General features: G+C 51.4%; 9 non-coding genes across 9 annotated transcripts; all 9 read right to left on the bottom strand.

The window, feature by feature from the left end:
* Window positions 1-1,056: 1,056 nt before the first annotated feature.
* TRNAD-GUC (transfer RNA aspartic acid (anticodon GUC)) lies at window positions 1,057-1,128 on the bottom strand. Its single transcript has one exon. It is a non-coding gene; the product is annotated as a tRNA-Asp (tRNA).
* A 1,397-nt stretch (window positions 1,129-2,525) lies between these two features.
* On the bottom strand, window positions 2,526-2,597 carry TRNAD-GUC (transfer RNA aspartic acid (anticodon GUC)). The gene has a single exon. It is a non-coding gene; the product is annotated as a tRNA-Asp (tRNA).
* A 1,396-nt stretch (window positions 2,598-3,993) lies between these two features.
* TRNAD-GUC (transfer RNA aspartic acid (anticodon GUC)) lies at window positions 3,994-4,065 on the bottom strand. The gene has a single exon. It is a non-coding gene; the product is annotated as a tRNA-Asp (tRNA).
* Window positions 4,066-8,364: 4,299 nt separating this feature from the next.
* Window positions 8,365-8,436, bottom strand: TRNAD-GUC (transfer RNA aspartic acid (anticodon GUC)). The gene has a single exon. It is a non-coding gene; the product is annotated as a tRNA-Asp (tRNA).
* Window positions 8,437-11,273: 2,837 nt separating this feature from the next.
* On the bottom strand, window positions 11,274-11,345 carry TRNAD-GUC (transfer RNA aspartic acid (anticodon GUC)). The gene has a single exon. It is a non-coding gene; the product is annotated as a tRNA-Asp (tRNA).
* A 1,396-nt stretch (window positions 11,346-12,741) lies between these two features.
* On the bottom strand, window positions 12,742-12,813 carry TRNAD-GUC (transfer RNA aspartic acid (anticodon GUC)). The gene has a single exon. It is a non-coding gene; the product is annotated as a tRNA-Asp (tRNA).
* Window positions 12,814-14,210: 1,397 nt separating this feature from the next.
* On the bottom strand, window positions 14,211-14,282 carry TRNAD-GUC (transfer RNA aspartic acid (anticodon GUC)). The gene has a single exon. It is a non-coding gene; the product is annotated as a tRNA-Asp (tRNA).
* Window positions 14,283-15,678: 1,396 nt separating this feature from the next.
* On the bottom strand, window positions 15,679-15,750 carry TRNAD-GUC (transfer RNA aspartic acid (anticodon GUC)). The gene has a single exon. It is a non-coding gene; the product is annotated as a tRNA-Asp (tRNA).
* A 4,299-nt stretch (window positions 15,751-20,049) lies between these two features.
* On the bottom strand, window positions 20,050-20,121 carry TRNAD-GUC (transfer RNA aspartic acid (anticodon GUC)). The gene has a single exon. It is a non-coding gene; the product is annotated as a tRNA-Asp (tRNA).
* Window positions 20,122-21,961: the final 1,840 nt, after the last annotated feature.

Raw genomic sequence — 21,961 nt, 5'->3', positions numbered from 1 at the left:
TCCTGCCCTAGCTTGCGATTAGTTTTTTTCTCACTTCTTGCCCCCATCTCCCACCTTGCCTCATGGTCTCCCCTCCTCTGCGCACCTGACAGTTTGCCTGCCCTTCCACTGCCTGTCTCCAGACTTTCCAAGGAGAAAAGGCAAAGCACTAAAGCGGGCCGGGCAACGGGTCAAGTTCCGCTTTCGGCGACTAGCAGGGAGGTAGCGTGGCCGAGCGGTCTAAGGCGCTGGATTAAGGCTCCAGTCTCTTCGGAGGCGTGGGTTCAAATCCCACCGCTGCCACTTTTCCTGGCCTTGCATTTTAAAGAAGAACGTAACGTTGACCTCTTCCTTCATTAGTGCCACCTCTGTCGCAATGAGCAAGCGGATGGTATGCCACACCCTGCAGGAAAAAGGTTTCGCTTCTGACGTCTTGCTTTTCTGGACATCCAGTCTCAAGTTTCCCATCTGGAACGGCGCTCCCTGCTGCTTTGTGAAGGCTTGCTGCAAGAGCCTTCGAAACCCAGGAGCTCTTGCGTTGAGCTGTGACGCGTCCTGGGAAGACCTCCCGTTGCAGCGGAATGAGCCCCACTTCCAGGGCGTGCTGGTAGCAAATTTCCCACAGCCCACAGGGAGCAAACGATCCCAGGTGTGATGTATCACCAGGAGAGGCTGAGATGAGAGTAGGGGTTCACGCGTGTGCCCGGACCGAGGTTAATGATGGGATTAGAGCTAGGGTTAGATGCAGGGAAAGAGTGAGAGTTATAATTAGGGATAAAGCTAACAGGTGATCATTACTCGTCATGTAACATGATACAAAGGGTCAGAAGAGGAACTGATTCAGGGTTACAATTTGGACTTCGCAGACAACAGGAGCACTAAATGGTGCTGAGGGGGACTCAATAAAGTGGACCGGCCGCCTAATGTAAGCAATTGTGCACAAATATTGTACGATGACTAGCGTTGCCGGTGCTTTTTTCTTAAAGAGTCAGTTCTTGGCACCCATTCCCTACTTGACTCAGCCTAATCTTCAAGAATATTTGTCAAGAACTAAAAAAAATCCAGAAAAGGTTTAACCTCCCCGTCGGGGAATTGAACCCCGGTCTCCCGCGTGACAGGCGGGGATACTGACCACTATACTAACGAGGAGACGTGAGGGCATGAAATGAACAGCTGCTGATGTCTGCACAGCATCCAGCGACCACCTAGCTGGCCTAGGGGGGTCTCATTTTCCCCCGTCAAACGGCTTGCCCGATCTAAGGCTAATTTCTTTCTTTTTATCGGCACCAGGCTTAAAACTCAGTTTAAGGCGATAGTTCCGGGCTATGTTTGACTCCAGAGTTGAATCTGTCATCCCGCATTTCCTCAGCAAATCAAGCTACCCATCTCAAGTCTCATGAGCTGAGGACGGCAAAGTCCCTGTGGGCTTAGGACAGTCAAAGAAACCCCTGGGCTGCATGCTAAGCCCCTTTTCGGCTTCACTTTCCAAATCCTGCCCTAGCTTGCGATTAGTTTTTTTCTCACTTCTTGCCCCCATCTCCCACCTTGCCTCATGGTCTCCCCTCCTCTGCGCACCTGACAGTTTGCCTGCCCTTCCACTGCCTGTCTCCAGACTTTCCAAGGAGAAAAGGCAAAGCACTAAAGCGGGCCGGGCAACGGGTCAAGTTCCGCTTTCGGCAACTAGTAGGGAGGTAGCGTGGCCGAGCGGTATAAGGCGCTGGATTAAGGCTCCAGTCTCTTCGGAGGCGTGGGTTCAAATCCCACCGCTGCCACTTTTCCTGGCCTTGCATTTTAAAGAAGAACGTAACGTTGACCTCTTCCTTCATTAGTGCCACCTCTGTCGCAATGAGCAAGCGGATGGTATGCCACACCCTGCAGGAAAAAGGTTTCGTTTCTGACGTCTTGCTTTTCTGGACATCCAGTCTCAAGTTTCCCATCTGGAACGGCGCTCCCTGCTGCTTTGTGAAGGCTTGCTGCAAGAGCCTTCGAAACCCAGGAGCTCTTGCGTTGAGCTGTGACGCGTCCTGGGAAGACCTCCCGTTGCAGCGGAATGAGCCCCACTTCCAGGGCGTGCTGGTAGCAAATTTCCCACAGCCCACAGGGAGCAAACGATCCCAGGTGTGATGTATCACCAGGAGAGGCTGAGATGAGAGTAGGGGTTCACGCGTGTGCCCGGACCGAGGTTAATGATGGGATTAGAGCTAGGGTTAGATGCAGGGAAAGAGTGAGAGTTATAATTAGGGATAAAGCTAACAGGTGATCATTACTCGTCATGTAACATGATACAAAGGGTCAGAAGAGGAACTGATTCAGGGTTACAATTTGGACTTCGCAGACAACAGGAGCACTAAATGGTGCTGAGGGGGACTCAATAAAGTGGACCGGCCGCCTAATGTAAGCAATTGTGCACAAATATTGTACGATGACTAGCGTTGCCGGTGCTTTTTTCTTAAAGAGTCAGTTCTTGGCACCCATTCCCTACTTGACTCAGCCTAATCTTCAAGAATATTTGTCAAGAACTAAAAAAAATCCAGAAAAGGTTTAACCTCCCCGTCGGGGAATTGAACCCCGGTCTCCCGCGTGACAGGCGGGGATACTGACCACTATACTAACGAGGAGACGTGAGGGCACGAAATGAACAGCTGCTGATGTCTGCACAGCATCCAGCGACCACCTAGATGGCCTAGGGGGTCTCATTTTCCCCCGTCAAACGGCTTGCCCGATCTAAGGCTAATTTCTTTCTTTTTATCGGCACCAGGCTTAAAACTCAGTTTAAGGCGATAGTTCCGGGCTATGTTTGACTCCAGAGTTGAATCTGTCATCCCGCATTTCCTCAGCAAATCAAGCTACCCATCTCAAGTCTCATGAGCTGAGGACGGCAAAGTCCCTGTGGGCTTAGGACAGTCAAAGAAACCCCTGGGCTGCATGCTAAGCCCCTTTTCGGCTTCACTTTCCGAATCCTGCCCTAGCTTGCGATTAGTTTTTTTCTCACTTCTTGCCCCCATCTCCCACCTTGCCTCATGGTCTCCCCTCCTCTGCGCACCTGACAGTTTGCCTGCCCTTCCACTGCCTGTCTCCAGACTTTCCAAGGAGAAAAGGCAAAGCACTAAAGCGGGCCGGGCAACGGGTCAAGTTCCGCTTTCGGCGACTAGCAGGGAGGTAGCGTGGCCGAGCGGTCTAAGGCGCTGGATTAAGGCTCCAGTCTCTTCGGAGGCGTGGGTTCAAATCCCACCGCTGCCACTTTTCCTGGCCTTGCATTTTAAAGAAGAACGTAACGTTGACCTCTTCCTTCATTAGTGCCACCTCTGTCGCAATGAGCAAGCGGATGGTATGCCACACCCTGCAGGAAAAAGGTTTCGCTTCTGACGTCTTGCTTTTCTGGACATCCAGTCTCAAGTTTCCCATCTGGAACGGCGCTCCCTGCTGCTTTGTGAAGGCTTGCTGCAAGAGCCTTCGAAACCCAGGAGCTCTTGCGTTGAGCTGTGACGCGTCCTGGGAAGACCTCCCGTTGCAGCGGAATGAGCCCCACTTCCAGGGCGTGCTGGTAGCAAATTTCCCACAGCCCACAGGGAGCAAACGATCCCAGGTGTGATGTATCACCAGGAGAGGCTGAGATGAGAGTAAGGGTTCACGCGTGTGCCCGGACCGAGGTTAATGATGGGATTAGAGCTAGGGTTAGATGCAGGGAAAGAGTGAGAGTTATAATTAGGGATAAAGCTAACAGGTGATCATTACTCGTCATGTAACATGATACAAAGGGTCAGAAGAGGAACTGATTCAGGGTTACAATTTGGACTTCGCAGACAACAGGAGCACTAAATGGTGCTGAGGGGGACTCAATAAAGTGGACCGGCCGCCTAATGTAAGCAATTGTGCACAAATATTGTACGATGACTAGCGTTGCCGGTGCTTTTTTCTTAAAGAGTCAGTTCTTGGCACCCATTCCCTACTTGACTCAGCCTAATCTTCAAGAATATTTGTCAAGAACTAAAAAAAATCCAGAAAAGGTTTAACCTCCCCGTCGGGGAATTGAACCCCGGTCTCCCGCGTGACAGGCGGGGATACTGACCACTATACTAACGAGGAGACGTGAGGGCACGAAATGAACAGCTGCTGATGTCTGCACAGCATCCAGCGACCACCTAGATGGCCTAGGGGGTCTCATTTTCCCCCGTCAAACGGCTTGCCCGATCTAAGGCTAATTTCTTTCTTTTTATCGGCACCAGGCTTAAAACTCAGTTTAAGGCGATAGTTCCGGGCTATGTTTGACTCCAGAGTTGAATCTGTCATCCCGCATTTCCTCAGCAAATCAAGCTACCCATCTCAAGTCTCATGAGCTGAGGACGGCAAAGTCCCTGTGGGCTTAGGACAGTCAAAGAAACCCCTGGGCTGCATGCTAAGCCCCTTTTCGGCTTCACTTTCCGAATCCTGCCCTAGCTTGCGATTAGTTTTTTTCTCACTTCTTGCCCCCATCTCCCACCTTGCCTCATGGTCTCCCCTCCTCTGCGCACCTGACAGTTTGCCTGCCCTTCCACTGCCTGTCTCCAGACTTTCCAAGGAGAAAAGGCAAAGCACTAAAGCGGGCCGGGCAACGGGTCAAGTTCCGCTTTCGGCGACTAGCAGGGAGGTAGCGTGGCCGAGCGGTCTAAGGCGCTGGATTAAGGCTCCAGTCTCTTCGGAGGCGTGGGTTCAAATCCCACCGCTGCCACTTTTCCTGGCCTTGCATTTTAAAGAAGAACGTAACGTTGACCTCTTCCTTCATTAGTGCCACCTCTGTCGCAATGAGCAAGCGGATGGTATGCCACACCCTGCAGGAAAAAGGTTTCGCTTCTGACGTCTTGCTTTTCTGGACATCCAGTCTCAAGTTTCCCATCTGGAACGGCGCTCCCTGCTGCTTTGTGAAGGCTTGCTGCAAGAGCCTTCGAAACCCAGGAGCTCTTGCGTTGAGCTGTGACGCGTCCTGGGAAGACCTCCCGTTGCAGCGGAATGAGCCCCACTTCCAGGGCGTGCTGGTAGCAAATTTCCCACAGCCCACAGGGAGCAAACGATCCCAGGTGTGATGTATCACCAGGAGAGGCTGAGATGAGAGTAGGGGTTCACGCGTGTGCCCGGACCGAGGTTAATGATGGGATTAGAGCTAGGGTTAGATGCAGGGAAAGAGTGAGAGTTATAATTAGGGATAAAGCTAACAGGTGATCATTACTCGTCATGTAACATGATACAAAGGGTCAGAAGAGGAACTGATTCAGGGTTACAATTTGGACTTCGCAGACAACAGGAGCACTAAATGGTGCTGAGGGGGACTCAATAAAGTGGACCGGCCGCCTAATGTAAGCAATTGTGCACAAATATTGCACGATGACTAGCGTTGCCGGTGCTTTTTTCTTAAAGAGTCAGTTCTTGGCACCCATTCCCTACTTGACTCAGCCTAATCTTCAAGAATATTTGTCAAGAACTAAAAAAAATCCAGAAGAGGTTTAACCTCCCCGTCAGGGAACCCGGTCTCCCGCGTGACAGGCGGGGATACTGACCACTATACTAACGAGGAGACGTGAGGGCATGAAATGAACAGCTGCTGATGTCTGCACAGCATCCAGCGACCACCTAGCTGGCCTAGGGGGTCTCATTTTCCCCCGTCAAACGGCTTGCCCGATCTAAGGCTAATTTCTTTCTTTTTATCGGCACCAGGCTTAAAACTCAGTTTAAGGCGATAGTTCCGGGCTATGTTTGACTCCAGAGTTGAATCTGTCATCCCGCATTTCCTCAGCAAATCAAGCTACCCATCTCAAGTCTCATGAGCTGAGGACGGCAAAGTCCCTGTGGGCTTAGGACAGTCAAAGAAACCCCTGGGCTGCATGCTAAGCCCCTTTTCGGCTTCACTTTCCGAATCCTGCCCTAGCTTGCGATTAGTTTTTTTCTCACTTCTTGCCCCCATCTCCCACCTTGCCTCATGGTCTCCCCTCCTCTGCGCACCTGACAGTTTGCCTGCCCTTCCACTGCCTGTCTCCAGACTTTCCAAGGAGAAAAGGCAAAGCACTAAAGCGGGCCGGGCAACGGGTCAAGTTCCGCTTTCGGCAACTAGCAGGGAGGTAGCGTGGCCGAGCGGTCTAAGGCGCTGGATTAAGGCTCCAGTCTCTTCGGAGGCGTGGGTTCAAATCCCACCGCTGCCACTTTTCCTGGCCTTGCATTTTAAAGAAGAACGTAACGTTGACCTCTTCCTTCATTAGTGCCACCTCTGTCGCAATGAGCAAGCGGATGGTATGCCACACCCTGCAGGAAAAAGGTTTCGCTTCTGACGTCTTGCTTTTCTGGACATCCAGTCTCAAGTTTCCCATCTGGAACGGCGCTCCCTGCTGCTTTGTGAAGGCTTGCTGCAAGAGCCTTCGAAACCCAGGAGCTCTTGCGTTGAGCTGTGACGCGTCCTGGGAAGACCTCCCGTTGCAGCGGAATGAGCCCCACTTCCAGGGCGTGCTGGTAGCAAATTTCCCACAGCCCACAGGGAGCAAACGATCCCAGGTGTGATGTATCACCAGGAGAGGCTGAGATGAGAGTAGGGGTTCACGCGTGTGCCCGGACCGAGGTTAATGATGGGATTAGAGCTAGGGTTAGATGCAGGGAAAGAGTGAGAGTTATAATTAGGGATAAAGCTAACAGGTGATCATTACTCGTCATGTAACATGATACAAAGGGTCAGAAGAGGAACTGATTCAGGGTTACAATTTGGACTTCGCAGACAACAGGAGCACTAAATGGTGCTGAGGGGGACTCAATAAAGTGGACCGGCCGCCTAATGTAAGCAATTGTGCACAAATATTGTACGATGACTAGCGTTGCCGGTGCTTTTTTCTTAAAGAGTCAGTTCTTGGCACCCATTCCCTACTTGACTCAGCCTAATCTTCAAGAATATTTGTCAAGAACTAAAAAAAATCCAGAAGAACCCCGGTCTCCCGGGTGACAGGCGGGGATACTGACCACTATACTAACGAGGAGACGTGAGGGCATGAAATGAACAGCTGCTGATGTCTGCACAGCATCCAGCGACCACCTAGCTGGCCTAGGGGGTCTCATTTTCCCCCGTCAAACGGCTTGCCCGATCTAAGGCTAATTTCTTTCTTTTTATCGGCACCAGGCTTAAAACTCAGTTTAAGGCGATAGTTCCGGGCTATGTTTGACTCCAGAGTTGAATCTGTCATCCCGCATTTCCTCAGCAAATCAAGCTACCCATCTCAAGTCTCATGAGCTGAGGACGGCAAAGTCCCTGTGGGCTTAGGACAGTCAAAGAAACCCCTGGGCTGCATGCTAAGCCCCTTTTCGGCTTCACTTTCCGAATCCTGCCCTAGCTTGCGATTAGTTTTTTTCTCACTTCTTGCCCCCATCTCCCACCTTGCCTCATGGTCTCCCCTCCTCTGCGCACCTGACAGTTTGCCTGCCCTTCCACTGCCTGTCTCCAGACTTTCCAAGGAGAAAAGGCAAAGCACTAAAGCGGGCCGGGCAACGGGTCAAGTTCCGCTTTCGGCGACTAGCAGGGAGGTAGCGTGGCCGAGCGGTCTAAGGCGCTGGATTAAGGCTCCAGTCTCTTCGGAGGCGTGGGTTCAAATCCCACCGCTGCCACTTTTCCTGGCCTTGCATTTTAAAGAAGAACGTAACGTTGACCTCTTCCTTCATTAGTGCCACCTCTGTCGCAATGAGCAAGCGGATGGTATGCCACACCCTGCAGGAAAAAGGTTTCGCTTCTGACGTCTTGCTTTTCTGGACATCCAGTCTCAAGTTTCCCATCTGGAACGGCGCTCCCTGCTGCTTTGTGAAGGCTTGCTGCAAGAGCCTTCGAAACCCAGGAGCTCTTGCGTTGAGCTGTGACGCGTCCTGGGAAGACCTCCCGTTGCAGCGGAATGAGCCCCACTTCCAGGGCGTGCTGGTAGCAAATTTCCCACAGCCCACAGGGAGCAAACGATCCCAGGTGTGATGTATCACCAGGAGAGGCTGAGATGAGAGTAGGGGTTCACGCGTGTGCCCGGACCGAGGTTAATGATGGGATTAGAGCTAGGGTTAGATGCAGGGAAAGAGTGAGAGTTATAATTAGGGATAAAGCTAACAGGTGATCATTACTCGTCATGTAACATGATACAAAGGGTCAGAAGAGGAACTGATTCAGGGTTACAATTTGGACTTCGCAGACAACAGGAGCACTAAATGGTGCTGAGGGGGACTCAATAAAGTGGACCGGCCGCCTAATGTAAGCAATTGTGCACAAATATTGTACGATGACTAGCGTTGCCGGTGCTTTTTTCTTAAAGAGTCAGTTCTTGGCACCCATTCCCTACTTGACTCAGCCTAATCTTCAAGAATATTTGTCAAGAACTAAAAAAAATCCAGAAGAGGTTTAACCTCCCCGTCGGGGAATTGAACCCCGGTCTCCCGCGTGACAGGCGGGGATACTGACCACTATACTAACGAGGAGACGTGAGGGCATGAAATGAACAGCTGCTGATGTCTGCACAGCATCCAGCGACCACCTAGCTGGCCTAGGGGGTCTCATTTTCCCCCGTCAAACGGCTTGCCCGATCTAAGGCTAATTTCTTTCTTTTTATCGGCACCAGGCTTAAAACTCAGTTTAAGGCGATAGTTCCGGGCTATGTTTGACTCCAGAGTTGAATCTGTCATCCCGCATTTCCTCAGCAAATCAAGCTACCCATCTCAAGTCTCATGAGCTGAGGACGGCAAAGTCCCTGTGGGCTTAGGACAGTCAAAGAAACCCCTGGGCTGCATGCTAAGCCCCTTTTCGGCTTCACTTTCCGAATCCTGCCCTAGCTTGCGATTAGTTTTTTTCTCACTTCTTGCCCCCATCTCCCACCTTGCCTCATGGTCTCCCCTCCTCTGCGCACCTGACAGTTTGCCTGCCCTTCCACTGCCTGTCTCCAGACTTTCCAAGGAGAAAAGGCAAAGCACTAAAGCGGGCCGGGCAACGGGTCAAGTTCCGCTTTCGGCGACTAGCAGGGAGGTAGCGTGGCCGAGCGGTCTAAGGCGCTGGATTAAGGCTCCAGTCTCTTCGGAGGCGTGGGTTCAAATCCCACCGCTGCCACTTTTCCTGGCCTTGCATTTTAAAGAAGAACGTAACGTTGACCTCTTCCTTCATTAGTGCCACCTCTGTCGCAATGAGCAAGCGGATGGTATGCCACACCCTGCAGGAAAAAGGTTTCGCTTCTGACGTCTTGCTTTTCTGGACATCCAGTCTCAAGTTTCCCATCTGGAACGGCGCTCCCTGCTGCTTTGTGAAGGCTTGCTGCAAGAGCCTTCGAAACCCAGGAGCTCTTGCGTTGAGCTGTGACGCGTCCTGGGAAGACCTCCCGTTGCAGCGGAATGAGCCCCACTTCCAGGGCGTGCTGGTAGCAAATTTCCCACAGCCCACAGGGAGCAAACGATCCCAGGTGTGATGTATCACCAGGAGAGGCTGAGATGAGAGTAGGGGTTCACGCGTGTGCCCGGACCGAGGTTAATGATGGGATTAGAGCTAGGGTTAGATGCAGGGAAAGAGTGAGAGTTATAATTAGGGATAAAGCTAACAGGTGATCATTACTCGTCATGTAACATGATACAAAGGGTCAGAAGAGGAACTGATTCAGGGTTACAATTTGGACTTCGCAGACAACAGGAGCACTAAATGGTGCTGAGGGGGACTCAATAAAGTGGACCGGCCGCCTAATGTAAGCAATTGTGCACAAATATTGTACGATGACTAGCGTTGCCGGTGCTTTTTTCTTAAAGAGTCAGTTCTTGGCACCCATTCCCTACTTGACTCAGCCTAATCTTCAAGAATATTTGTCAAGAACTAAAAAAAATCCAGAAGAACCCCGGTCTCCCGGGTGACAGGCGGGGATACTGACCACTATACTAACGAGGAGACGTGAGGGCATGAAATGAACAGCTGCTGATGTCTGCACAGCATCCAGCGACCACCTAGCTGGCCTAGGGGGTCTCATTTTCCCCCGTCAAACGGCTTGCCCGATCTAAGGCTAATTTCTTTCTTTTTATCGGCACCAGGCTTAAAACTCAGTTTAAGGCGATAGTTCCGGGCTATGTTTGACTCCAGAGTTGAATCTGTCATCCCGCATTTCCTCAGCAAATCAAGCTACCCATCTCAAGTCTCATGAGCTGAGGACGGCAAAGTCCCTGTGGGCTTAGGACAGTCAAAGAAACCCCTGGGCTGCATGCTAAGCCCCTTTTCGGCTTCACTTTCCGAATCCTGCCCTAGCTTGCGATTAGTTTTTTTCTCACTTCTTGCCCCCATCTCCCACCTTGCCTCATGGTCTCCCCTCCTCTGCGCACCTGACAGTTTGCCTGCCCTTCCACTGCCTGTCTCCAGACTTTCCAAGGAGAAAAGGCAAAGCACTAAAGCGGGCCGGGCAACGGGTCAAGTTCCGCTTTCGGCGACTAGCAGGGAGGTAGCGTGGCCGAGCGGTCTAAGGCGCTGGATTAAGGCTCCAGTCTCTTCGGAGGCGTGGGTTCAAATCCCACCGCTGCCACTTTTCCTGGCCTTGCATTTTAAAGAAGAACGTAACGTTGACCTCTTCCTTCATTAGTGCCACCTCTGTCGCAATGAGCAAGCGGATGGTATGCCACACCCTGCAGGAAAAAGGTTTCGCTTCTGACGTCTTGCTTTTCTGGACATCCAGTCTCAAGTTTCCCATCTGGAACGGCGCTCCCTGCTGCTTTGTGAAGGCTTGCTGCAAGAGCCTTCGAAACCCAGGAGCTCTTGCGTTGAGCTGTGACGCGTCCTGGGAAGACCTCCCGTTGCAGCGGAATGAGCCCCACTTCCAGGGCGTGCTGGTAGCAAATTTCCCACAGCCCACAGGGAGCAAACGATCCCAGGTGTGATGTATCACCAGGAGAGGCTGAGATGAGAGTAGGGGTTCACGCGTGTGCCCGGACCGAGGTTAATGATGGGATTAGAGCTAGGGTTAGATGCAGGGAAAGAGTGAGAGTTATAATTAGGGATAAAGCTAACAGGTGATCATTACTCGTCATGTAACATGATACAAAGGGTCAGAAGAGGAACTGATTCAGGGTTACAATTTGGACTTCGCAGACAACAGGAGCACTAAATGGTGCTGAGGGGGACTCAATAAAGTGGACCGGCCGCCTAATGTAAGCAATTGTGCACAAATATTGTACGATGACTAGCGTTGCCGGTGCTTTTTTCTTAAAGAGTCAGTTCTTGGCACCCATTCCCTACTTGACTCAGCCTAATCTTCAAGAATATTTGTCAAGAACTAAAAAAAATCCAGAAGAGGTTTAACCTCCCCGTCGGGGAATTGAACCCCGGTCTCCCGCGTGACAGGCGGGGATACTGACCACTATACTAACGAGGAGACGTGAGGGCATGAAATGAACAGCTGCTGATGTCTGCACAGCATCCAGCGACCACCTAGCTGGCCTAGGGGGTCTCATTTTCCCCCGTCAAACGGCTTGCCCGATCTAAGGCTAATTTCTTTCTTTTTATCGGCACCAGGCTTAAAACTCAGTTTAAGGCGATAGTTCCGGGCTATGTTTGACTCCAGAGTTGAATCTGTCATCCCGCATTTCCTCAGCAAATCAAGCTACCCATCTCAAGTCTCATGAGCTGAGGACGGCAAAGTCCCTGTGGGCTTAGGACAGTCAAAGAAACCCCTGGGCTGCATGCTAAGCCCCTTTTCGGCTTCACTTTCCGAATCCTGCCCTAGCTTGCGATTAGTTTTTTTCTCACTTCTTGCCCCCATCTCCCACCTTGCCTCATGGTCTCCCCTCCTCTGCGCACCTGACAGTTTGCCTGCCCTTCCACTGCCTGTCTCCAGACTTTCCAAGGAGAAAAGGCAAAGCACTAAAGCGGGCCGGGCAACGGGTCAAGTTCCGCTTTCGGTGACTAGCAGGGAGGTAGCGTGGCCGAGCGGTCTAAGGCGCTGGATTAAGGCTCCAGTCTCTTCGGAGGCGTGGGTTCAAATCCCACCGCTGCCACTTTTCCTGGCCTTGCATTTTAAAGAAGAACGTAACGTTGACCTCTTCCTTCATTAGTGCCACCTCTGTCGCAATGAGCAAGCGGATGGTATGCCACACCCTGCAGGAAAAAGGTTTCGCTTCTGACGTCTTGCTTTTCTGGACATCCAGTCTCAAGTTTCCCATCTGGAACGGCGCTCCCTGCTGCTTTGTGAAGGCTTGCTGCAAGAGCCTTCGAAACCCAGGAGCTCTTGCGTTGAGCTGTGACGCGTCCTGGGAAGACCTCCCGTTGCAGCGGAATGAGCCCCACTTCCAGGGCGTGCTGGTAGCAAATTTCCCACAGCCCACAGGGAGCAAACGATCCCAGGTGTGATGTATCACCAGGAGAGGCTGAGATGAGAGTAGGGGTTCACGCGTGTGCCCGGACCGAGGTTAATGATGGGATTAGAGCTAGGGTTAGATGCAGGGAAAGAGTGAGAGTTATAATTAGGGATAAAGCTAACAGGTGATCATTACTCGTCATGTAACATGATACAAAGGGTCAGAAGAGGAACTGATTCAGGGTTACAATTTGGACTTCGCAGACAACAGGAGCACTAAATGGTGCTGAGGGGGACTCAATAAAGTGGACCGGCCGCCTAATGTAAGCAATTGTGCACAAATATTGTACGATGACTAGCGTTGCCGGTGCTTTTTTCTTAAAGAGTCAGTTCTTGGCACCCATTCCCTACTTGACTCAGCCTAATCTTCAAGAATATTTGTCAAGAACTAAAAAAAATCCAGAAAAGGTTTAACCTCCCCGTCGGGGAATTGAACCCCGGTCTCCCGCGTGACAGGCGGGGATACTGACCACTATACTAACGAGGAGACGTGAGGGCATGAAATGAACAGCTGCTGATGTCTGCACAGCATCCAGCGACCACCTAGCTGGCCTAGGGGGGTCTCATTTTCCCCCGTCAAACGGCTTGCCCGATCTAAGGCTAATTTCTTTCTTTTTATCGGCACCAGGCTTAAAACTCAGTTTAAGGCGATAGTTCCGGGCTATGTTTGACTCCAGAGTTGAATCTGTCATCCCGCATTTCCTCAGCAAATCAAGCTACCCATCTCAAGTCTCATGAGCTGAGGACGGCAAAGTCCCTGTGGGCTTAGGACAGTCAAAGAAACCCCTGGGCTGCATGCTAAGCCCCTTTTCGGCTTCACTTTCCAAATCCTGCCCTAGCTTGCGATTAGTTTTTTTCTCACTTCTTGCCCCCATCTCCCACCTTGCCTCATGGTCTCCCCTCCTCTGCGCACCTGACAGTTTGCCTGCCCTTCCACTGCCTGTCTCCAGACTTTCCAAGGAGAAAAGGCAAAGCACTAAAGCGGGCCGGGCAACGGGTCAAGTTCCGCTTTCGGCAACTAGTAGGGAGGTAGCGTGGCCGAGCGGTATAAGGCGCTGGATTAAGGCTCCAGTCTCTTCGGAGGCGTGGGTTCAAATCCCACCGCTGCCACTTTTCCTGGCCTTGCATTTTAAAGAAGAACGTAACGTTGACCTCTTCCTTCATTAGTGCCACCTCTGTCGCAATGAGCAAGCGGATGGTATGCCACACCCTGCAGGAAAAAGGTTTCGTTTCTGACGTCTTGCTTTTCTGGACATCCAGTCTCAAGTTTCCCATCTGGAACGGCGCTCCCTGCTGCTTTGTGAAGGCTTGCTGCAAGAGCCTTCGAAACCCAGGAGCTCTTGCGTTGAGCTGTGACGCGTCCTGGGAAGACCTCCCGTTGCAGCGGAATGAGCCCCACTTCCAGGGCGTGCTGGTAGCAAATTTCCCACAGCCCACAGGGAGCAAACGATCCCAGGTGTGATGTATCACCAGGAGAGGCTGAGATGAGAGTAGGGGTTCACGCGTGTGCCCGGACCGAGGTTAATGATGGGATTAGAGCTAGGGTTAGATGCAGGGAAAGAGTGAGAGTTATAATTAGGGATAAAGCTAACAGGTGATCATTACTCGTCATGTAACATGATACAAAGGGTCAGAAGAGGAACTGATTCAGGGTTACAATTTGGACTTCGCAGACAACAGGAGCACTAAATGGTGCTGAGGGGGACTCAATAAAGTGGACCGGCCGCCTAATGTAAGCAATTGTGCACAAATATTGTACGATGACTAGCGTTGCCGGTGCTTTTTTCTTAAAGAGTCAGTTCTTGGCACCCATTCCCTACTTGACTCAGCCTAATCTTCAAGAATATTTGTCAAGAACTAAAAAAAATCCAGAAAAGGTTTAACCTCCCCGTCGGGGAATTGAACCCCGGTCTCCCGCGTGACAGGCGGGGATACTGACCACTATACTAACGAGGAGACGTGAGGGCACGAAATGAACAGCTGCTGATGTCTGCACAGCATCCAGCGACCACCTAGATGGCCTAGGGGGTCTCATTTTCCCCCGTCAAACGGCTTGCCCGATCTAAGGCTAATTTCTTTCTTTTTATCGGCACCAGGCTTAAAACTCAGTTTAAGGCGATAGTTCCGGGCTATGTTTGACTCCAGAGTTGAATCTGTCATCCCGCATTTCCTCAGCAAATCAAGCTACCCATCTCAAGTCTCATGAGCTGAGGACGGCAAAGTCCCTGTGGGCTTAGGACAGTCAAAGAAACCCCTGGGCTGCATGCTAAGCCCCTTTTCGGCTTCACTTTCCGAATCCTGCCCTAGCTTGCGATTAGTTTTTTTCTCACTTCTTGCCCCCATCTCCCACCTTGCCTCATGGTCTCCCCTCCTCTGCGCACCTGACAGTTTGCCTGCCCTTCCACTGCCTGTCTCCAGACTTTCCAAGGAGAAAAGGCAAAGCACTAAAGCGGGCCGGGCAACGGGTCAAGTTCCGCTTTCGGCGACTAGCAGGGAGGTAGCGTGGCCGAGCGGTCTAAGGCGCTGGATTAAGGCTCCAGTCTCTTCGGAGGCGTGGGTTCAAATCCCACCGCTGCCACTTTTCCTGGCCTTGCATTTTAAAGAAGAACGTAACGTTGACCTCTTCCTTCATTAGTGCCACCTCTGTCGCAATGAGCAAGCGGATGGTATGCCACACCCTGCAGGAAAAAGGTTTCGCTTCTGACGTCTTGCTTTTCTGGACATCCAGTCTCAAGTTTCCCATCTGGAACGGCGCTCCCTGCTGCTTTGTGAAGGCTTGCTGCAAGAGCCTTCGAAACCCAGGAGCTCTTGCGTTGAGCTGTGACGCGTCCTGGGAAGACCTCCCGTTGCAGCGGAATGAGCCCCACTTCCAGGGCGTGCTGGTAGCAAATTTCCCACAGCCCACAGGGAGCAAACGATCCCAGGTGTGATGTATCACCAGGAGAGGCTGAGATGAGAGTAAGGGTTCACGCGTGTGCCCGGACCGAGGTTAATGATGGGATTAGAGCTAGGGTTAGATGCAGGGAAAGAGTGAGAGTTATAATTAGGGATAAAGCTAACAGGTGATCATTACTCGTCATGTAACATGATACAAAGGGTCAGAAGAGGAACTGATTCAGGGTTACAATTTGGACTTCGCAGACAACAGGAGCACTAAATGGTGCTGAGGGGGACTCAATAAAGTGGACCGGCCGCCTAATGTAAGCAATTGTGCACAAATATTGTACGATGACTAGCGTTGCCGGTGCTTTTTTCTTAAAGAGTCAGTTCTTGGCACCCATTCCCTACTTGACTCAGCCTAATCTTCAAGAATATTTGTCAAGAACTAAAAAAAATCCAGAAAAGGTTTAACCTCCCCGTCGGGGAATTGAACCCCGGTCTCCCGCGTGACAGGCGGGGATACTGACCACTATACTAACGAGGAGACGTGAGGGCACGAAATGAACAGCTGCTGATGTCTGCACAGCATCCAGCGACCACCTAGATGGCCTAGGGGGTCTCATTTTCCCCCGTCAAACGGCTTGCCCGATCTAAGGCTAATTTCTTTCTTTTTATCGGCACCAGGCTTAAAACTCAGTTTAAGGCGATAGTTCCGGGCTATGTTTGACTCCAGAGTTGAATCTGTCATCCCGCATTTCCTCAGCAAATCAAGCTACCCATCTCAAGTCTCATGAGCTGAGGACGGCAAAGTCCCTGTGGGCTTAGGACAGTCAAAGAAACCCCTGGGCTGCATGCTAAGCCCCTTTTCGGCTTCACTTTCCGAATCCTGCCCTAGCTTGCGATTAGTTTTTTTCTCACTTCTTGCCCCCATCTCCCACCTTGCCTCATGGTCTCCCCTCCTCTGCGCACCTGACAGTTTGCCTGCCCTTCCACTGCCTGTCTCCAGACTTTCCAAGGAGAAAAGGCAAAGCACTAAAGCGGGCCGGGCAACGGGTCAAGTTCCGCTTTCGGCGACTAGCAGGGAGGTAGCGTGGCCGAGCGGTCTAAGGCGCTGGATTAAGGCTCCAGTCTCTTCGGAGGCGTGGGTTCAAATCCCACCGCTGCCACTTTTCCTGGCCTTGCATTTTAAAGAAGAACGTAACGTTGACCTCTTCCTTCATTAGTGCCACCTCTGTCGCAATGAGCAAGCGGATGGTATGCCACACCCTGCAGGAAAAAGGTTTCGCTTCTGACGTCTTGCTTTTCTGGACATCCAGTCTCAAGTTTCCCATCTGGAACGGCGCTCCCTGCTGCTTTGTGAAGGCTTGCTGCAAGAGCCTTCGAAACCCAGGAGCTCTTGCGTTGAGCTGTGACGCGTCCTGGGAAGACCTCCCGTTGCAGCGGAATGAGCCCCACTTCCAGGGCGTGCTGGTAGCAAATTTCCCACAGCCCACAGGGAGCAAACGATCCCAGGTGTGATGTATCACCAGGAGAGGCTGAGATGAGAGTAAGGGTTCACGCGTGTGCCCGGACCGAGGTTAATGATGGGATTAGAGCTAGGGTTAGATGCAGGGAAAGAGTGAGAGTTATAATTAGGGATAAAGCTAACAGGTGATCATTACTCGTCATGTAACATGATACAAAGGGTCAGAAGAGGAACTGATTCAGGGTTACAATTTGGACTTCGCAGACAACAGGAGCACTAAATGGTGCTGAGGGGGACTCAATAAAGTGGACCGGCCGCCTAATGTAAGCAATTGTGCACAAATATTGCACGATGACTAGCGTTGCCGGTGCTTTTTTCTTAAAGAGTCAGTTCTTGGCACCCATTCCCTACTTGACTCAGCCTAATCTTCAAGAATATTTGTCAAGAACTAAAAAAAATCCAGAAGAGGTTTAACCTCCCCGTCAGGGAACCCGGTCTCCCGCGTGACAGGCGGGGATACTGACCACTATACTAACGAGGAGACGTGAGGGCATGAAATGAACAGCTGCTGATGTCTGCACAGCATCCAGCGACCACCTAGCTGGCCTAGGGGGTCTCATTTTCCCCCGTCAAACGGCTTGCCCGATCTAAGGCTAATTTCTTTCTTTTTATCGGCACCAGGCTTAAAACTCAGTTTAAGGCGATAGTTCCGGGCTATGTTTGACTCCAGAGTTGAATCTGTCATCCCGCATTTCCTCAGCAAATCAAGCTACCCATCTCAAGTCTCATGAGCTGAGGACGGCAAAGTCCCTGTGGGCTTAGGACAGTCAAAGAAACCCCTGGGCTGCATGCTAAGCCCCTTTTCGGCTTCACTTTCCGAATCCTGCCCTAGCTTGCGATTAGTTTTTTTCTCACTTCTTGCCCCCATCTCCCACCTTGCCTCATGGTCTCCCCTCCTCTGCGCACCTGACAGTTTGCCTGCCCTTCCACTGCCTGTCTCCAGACTTTCCAAGGAGAAAAGGCAAAGCACTAAAGCGGGCCGGGCAACGGGTCAAGTTCCGCTTTCGGCAACTAGCAGGGAGGTAGCGTGGCCGAGCGGTCTAAGGCGCTGGATTAAGGCTCCAGTCTCTTCGGAGGCGTGGGTTCAAATCCCACCGCTGCCACTTTTCCTGGCCTTGCATTTTAAAGAAGAACGTAACGTTGACCTCTTCCTTCATTAGTGCCACCTCTGTCGCAATGAGCAAGCGGATGGTATGCCACACCCTGCAGGAAAAAGGTTTTGCTTCTGACGTCTTGCTTTTCTGGACATCCAGTCTCAAGTTTCCCATCTGGAACGGCGCTCCCTGCTGCTTTGTGAAGGCTTGCTGCAAGAGCCTTCGAAACCCAGGAGCTCTTGCGTTGAGCTGTGACGCGTCCTGGGAAGACCTCCCGTTGCAGCGGAATGAGCCCCACTTCCAGGGCGTGCTGGTAGCAAATTTCCCACAGCCCACAGGGAGCAAACGATCCCAGGTGTGATGTATCACCAGGAGAGGCTGAGATGAGAGTAGGGGTTCACGCGTGTGCCCGGACCGAGGTTAATGATGGGATTAGAGCTAGGGTTAGATGCAGGGAAAGAGTGAGAGTTATAATTAGGGATAAAGCTAACAGGTGATCATTACTCGTCATGTAACATGATACAAAGGGTCAGAAGAGGAACTGATTCAGGGTTACAATTTGGACTTCGCAGACAACAGGAGCACTAAATGGTGCTGAGGGGGACTCAATAAAGTGGACCGGCCGCCTAATGTAAGCAATTGTGCACAAATATTGTACGATGACTAGCGTTGCCGGTGCTTTTTTCTTAAAGAGTCAGTTCTTGGCACCCATTCCCTACTTGACTCAGCCTAATCTTCAAGAATATTTGTCAAGAACTAAAAAAAATCCAGAAGAACCCCGGTCTCCCGGGTGACAGGCGGGGATACTGACCACTATACTAACGAGGAGACGTGAGGGCATGAAATGAACAGCTGCTGATGTCTGCACAGCATCCAGCGACCACCTAGCTGGCCTAGGGGGTCTCATTTTCCCCCGTCAAACGGCTTGCCCGATCTAAGGCTAATTTCTTTCTTTTTATCGGCACCAGGCTTAAAACTCAGTTTAAGGCGATAGTTCCGGGCTATGTTTGACTCCAGAGTTGAATCTGTCATCCCGCATTTCCTCAGCAAATCAAGCTACCCATCTCAAGTCTCATGAGCTGAGGACGGCAAAGTCCCTGTGGGCTTAGGACAGTCAAAGAAACCCCTGGGCTGCATGCTAAGCCCCTTTTCGGCTTCACTTTCCGAATCCTGCCCTAGCTTGCGATTAGTTTTTTTCTCACTTCTTGCCCCCATCTCCCACCTTGCCTCATGGTCTCCCCTCCTCTGCGCACCTGACAGTTTGCCTGCCCTTCCACTGCCTGTCTCCAGACTTTCCAAGGAGAAAAGGCAAAGCACTAAAGCGGGCCGGGCAACGGGTCAAGTTCCGCTTTCGGCGACTAGCAGGGAGGTAGCGTGGCCGAGCGGTCTAAGGCGCTGGATTAAGGCTCCAGTCTCTTCGGAGGCGTGGGTTCAAATCCCACCGCTGCCACTTTTCCTGGCCTTGCATTTTAAAGAAGAACGTAACGTTGACCTCTTCCTTCATTAGTGCCACCTCTGTCGCAATGAGCAAGCGGATGGTATGCCACACCCTGCAGGAAAAAGGTTTCGCTTCTGACGTCTTGCTTTTCTGGACATCCAGTCTCAAGTTTCCCATCTGGAACGGCGCTCCCTGCTGCTTTGTGAAGGCTTGCTGCAAGAGCCTTCGAAACCCAGGAGCTCTTGCGTTGAGCTGTGACGCGTCCTGGGAAGACCTCCCGTTGCAGCGGAATGAGCCCCACTTCCAGGGCGTGCTGGTAGCAAATTTCCCACAGCCCACAGGGAGCAAACGATCCCAGGTGTGATGTATCACCAGGAGAGGCTGAGATGAGAGTAAGGGTTCACGCGTGTGCCCGGACCGAGGTTAATGATGGGATTAGAGCTAGGGTTAGATGCAGGGAAAGAGTGAGAGTTATAATTAGGGATAAAGCTAACAGGTGATCATTACTCGTCATGTAACATGATACAAAGGGTCAGAAGAGGAACTGATTCAGGGTTACAATTTGGACTTCGCAGACAACAGGAGCACTAAATGGTGCTGAGGGGGACTCAATAAAGTGGACCGGCCGCCTAATGTAAGCAATTGTGCACAAATATTGTACGATGACTAGCGTTGCCGGTGCTTTTTTCTTAAAGAGTCAGTTCTTGGCACCCATTCCCTACTTGACTCAGCCTAATCTTCAAGAATATTTGTCAAGAACTAAAAAAAATCCAGAAAAGGTTTAACCTCCCCGTCGGGGAATTGAACCCCGGTCTCCCGCGTGACAGGCGGGGATACTGACCACTATACTAACGAGGAGACGTGAGGGCACGAAATGAACAGCTGCTGATGTCTGCACAGCATCCAGCGACCACCTAGATGGCCTAGGGGGTCTCATTTTCCCCCGTCAAACGGCTTGCCCGATCTAAGGCTAATTTCTTTCTTTTTATCGGCACCAGGCTTAAAACTCAGTTTAAGGCGATAGTTCCGGGCTATGTTTGACTCCAGAGTTGAATCTGTCATCCCGCATTTCCTCAGCAAATCAAGCTACCCATCTCAAGTCTCATGAGCTGAGGACGGCAAAGTCCCTGTGGGCTTAGGACAGTCAAAGAAACCCCTGGGCTGCATGCTAAGCCCCTTTTCGGCTTCACTTTCCGAATCCTGCCCTAGCTTGCGATTAGTTTTTTTCTCACTTCTTGCCCCCATCTCCCACCTTGCCTCATGGTCTCCCCTCCTCTGCGCACCTGACAGTTTGCCTGCCCTTCCACTGCCTGTCTCCAGACTTTCCAAGGAGAAAAGGCAAAGCACTAAAGCGGGCCGGGCAACGGGTCAAGTTCCGCTTTCGGCGACTAGCAGGGAGGTAGCGTGGCCGAGCGGTCTAAGGCGCTGGATTAAGGCTCCAGTCTCTTCGGAGGCGTGGGTTCAAATCCCACCGCTGCCACTTTTCCTGGCCTTGCATTTTAAAGAAGAACGTAACGTTGACCTCTTCCTTCATTAGTGCCACCTCTGTCGCAATGAGCAAGCGGATGGTATGCCACACCCTGCAGGAAAAAGGTTTCGCTTCTGACGTCTTGCTTTTCTGGACATCCAGTCTCAAGTTTCCCATCTGGAACGGCGCTCCCTGCTGCTTTGTGAAGGCTTGCTGCAAGAGCCTTCGAAACCCAGGAGCTCTTGCGTTGAGCTGTGACGCGTCCTGGGAAGACCTCCCGTTGCAGCGGAATGAGCCCCACTTCCAGGGCGTGCTGGTAGCAAATTTCCCACAGCCCACAGGGAGCAAACGATCCCAGGTGTGATGTATCACCAGGAGAGGCTGAGATGAGAGTAAGGGTTCACGCGTGTGCCCGGACCGAGGTTAATGATGGGATTAGAGCTAGGGTTAGATGCAGGGAAAGAGTGAGAGTTATAATTAGGGATAAAGCTAACAGGTGATCATTACTCGTCATGTAACATGATACAAAGGGTCAGAAGAGGAACTGATTCAGGGTTACAATTTGGACTTCGCAGACAACAGGAGCACTAAATGGTGCTGAGGGGGACTCAATAAAGTGGACCGGCCGCCTAATGTAAGCAATTGTGCACAAATATTGCACGATGACTAGCGTTGCCGGTGCTTTTTTCTTAAAGAGTCAGTTCTTGGCACCCATTCCCTACTTGACTCAGCCTAATCTTCAAGAATATTTGTCAAGAACTAAAAAAAATCCAGAAGAGGTTTAACCTCCCCGTCAGGGAACCCGGTCTCCCGCGTGACAGGCGGGGATACTGACCACTATACTAACGAGGAGACGTGAGGGCATGAAATGAACAGCTGCTGATGTCTGCACAGCATCCAGCGACCACCTAGCTGGCCTAGGGGGTCTCATTTTCCCCCGTCAAACGGCTTGCCCGATCTAAGGCTAATTTCTTTCTTTTTATCGGCACCAGGCTTAAAACTCAGTTTAAGGCGATAGTTCCGGGCTATGTTTGACTCCAGAGTTGAATCTGTCATCCCGCATTTCCTCAGCAAATCAAGCTACCCATCTCAAGTCTCATGAGCTGAGGACGGCAAAGTCCCTGTGGGCTTAGGACAGTCAAAGAAACCCCTGGGCTGCATGCTAAGCCCCTTTTCGGCTTCACTTTCCGAATCCTGCCCTAGCTTGCGATTAGTTTTTTTCTCACTTCT

This window comes from Ambystoma mexicanum, chromosome 1p, assembly GCF_040938575.1.
Source record: "Ambystoma mexicanum isolate Mex_15411 chromosome 1p, UKY_AmexF1_1, whole genome shotgun sequence".
Taxonomy (NCBI): Eukaryota; Metazoa; Chordata; class Amphibia; order Caudata; family Ambystomatidae; genus Ambystoma; species Ambystoma mexicanum.
The sequence above is the reverse complement of the archived record's forward strand: the minus strand, read 5'-3'. Positions and strand labels throughout refer to the sequence as shown.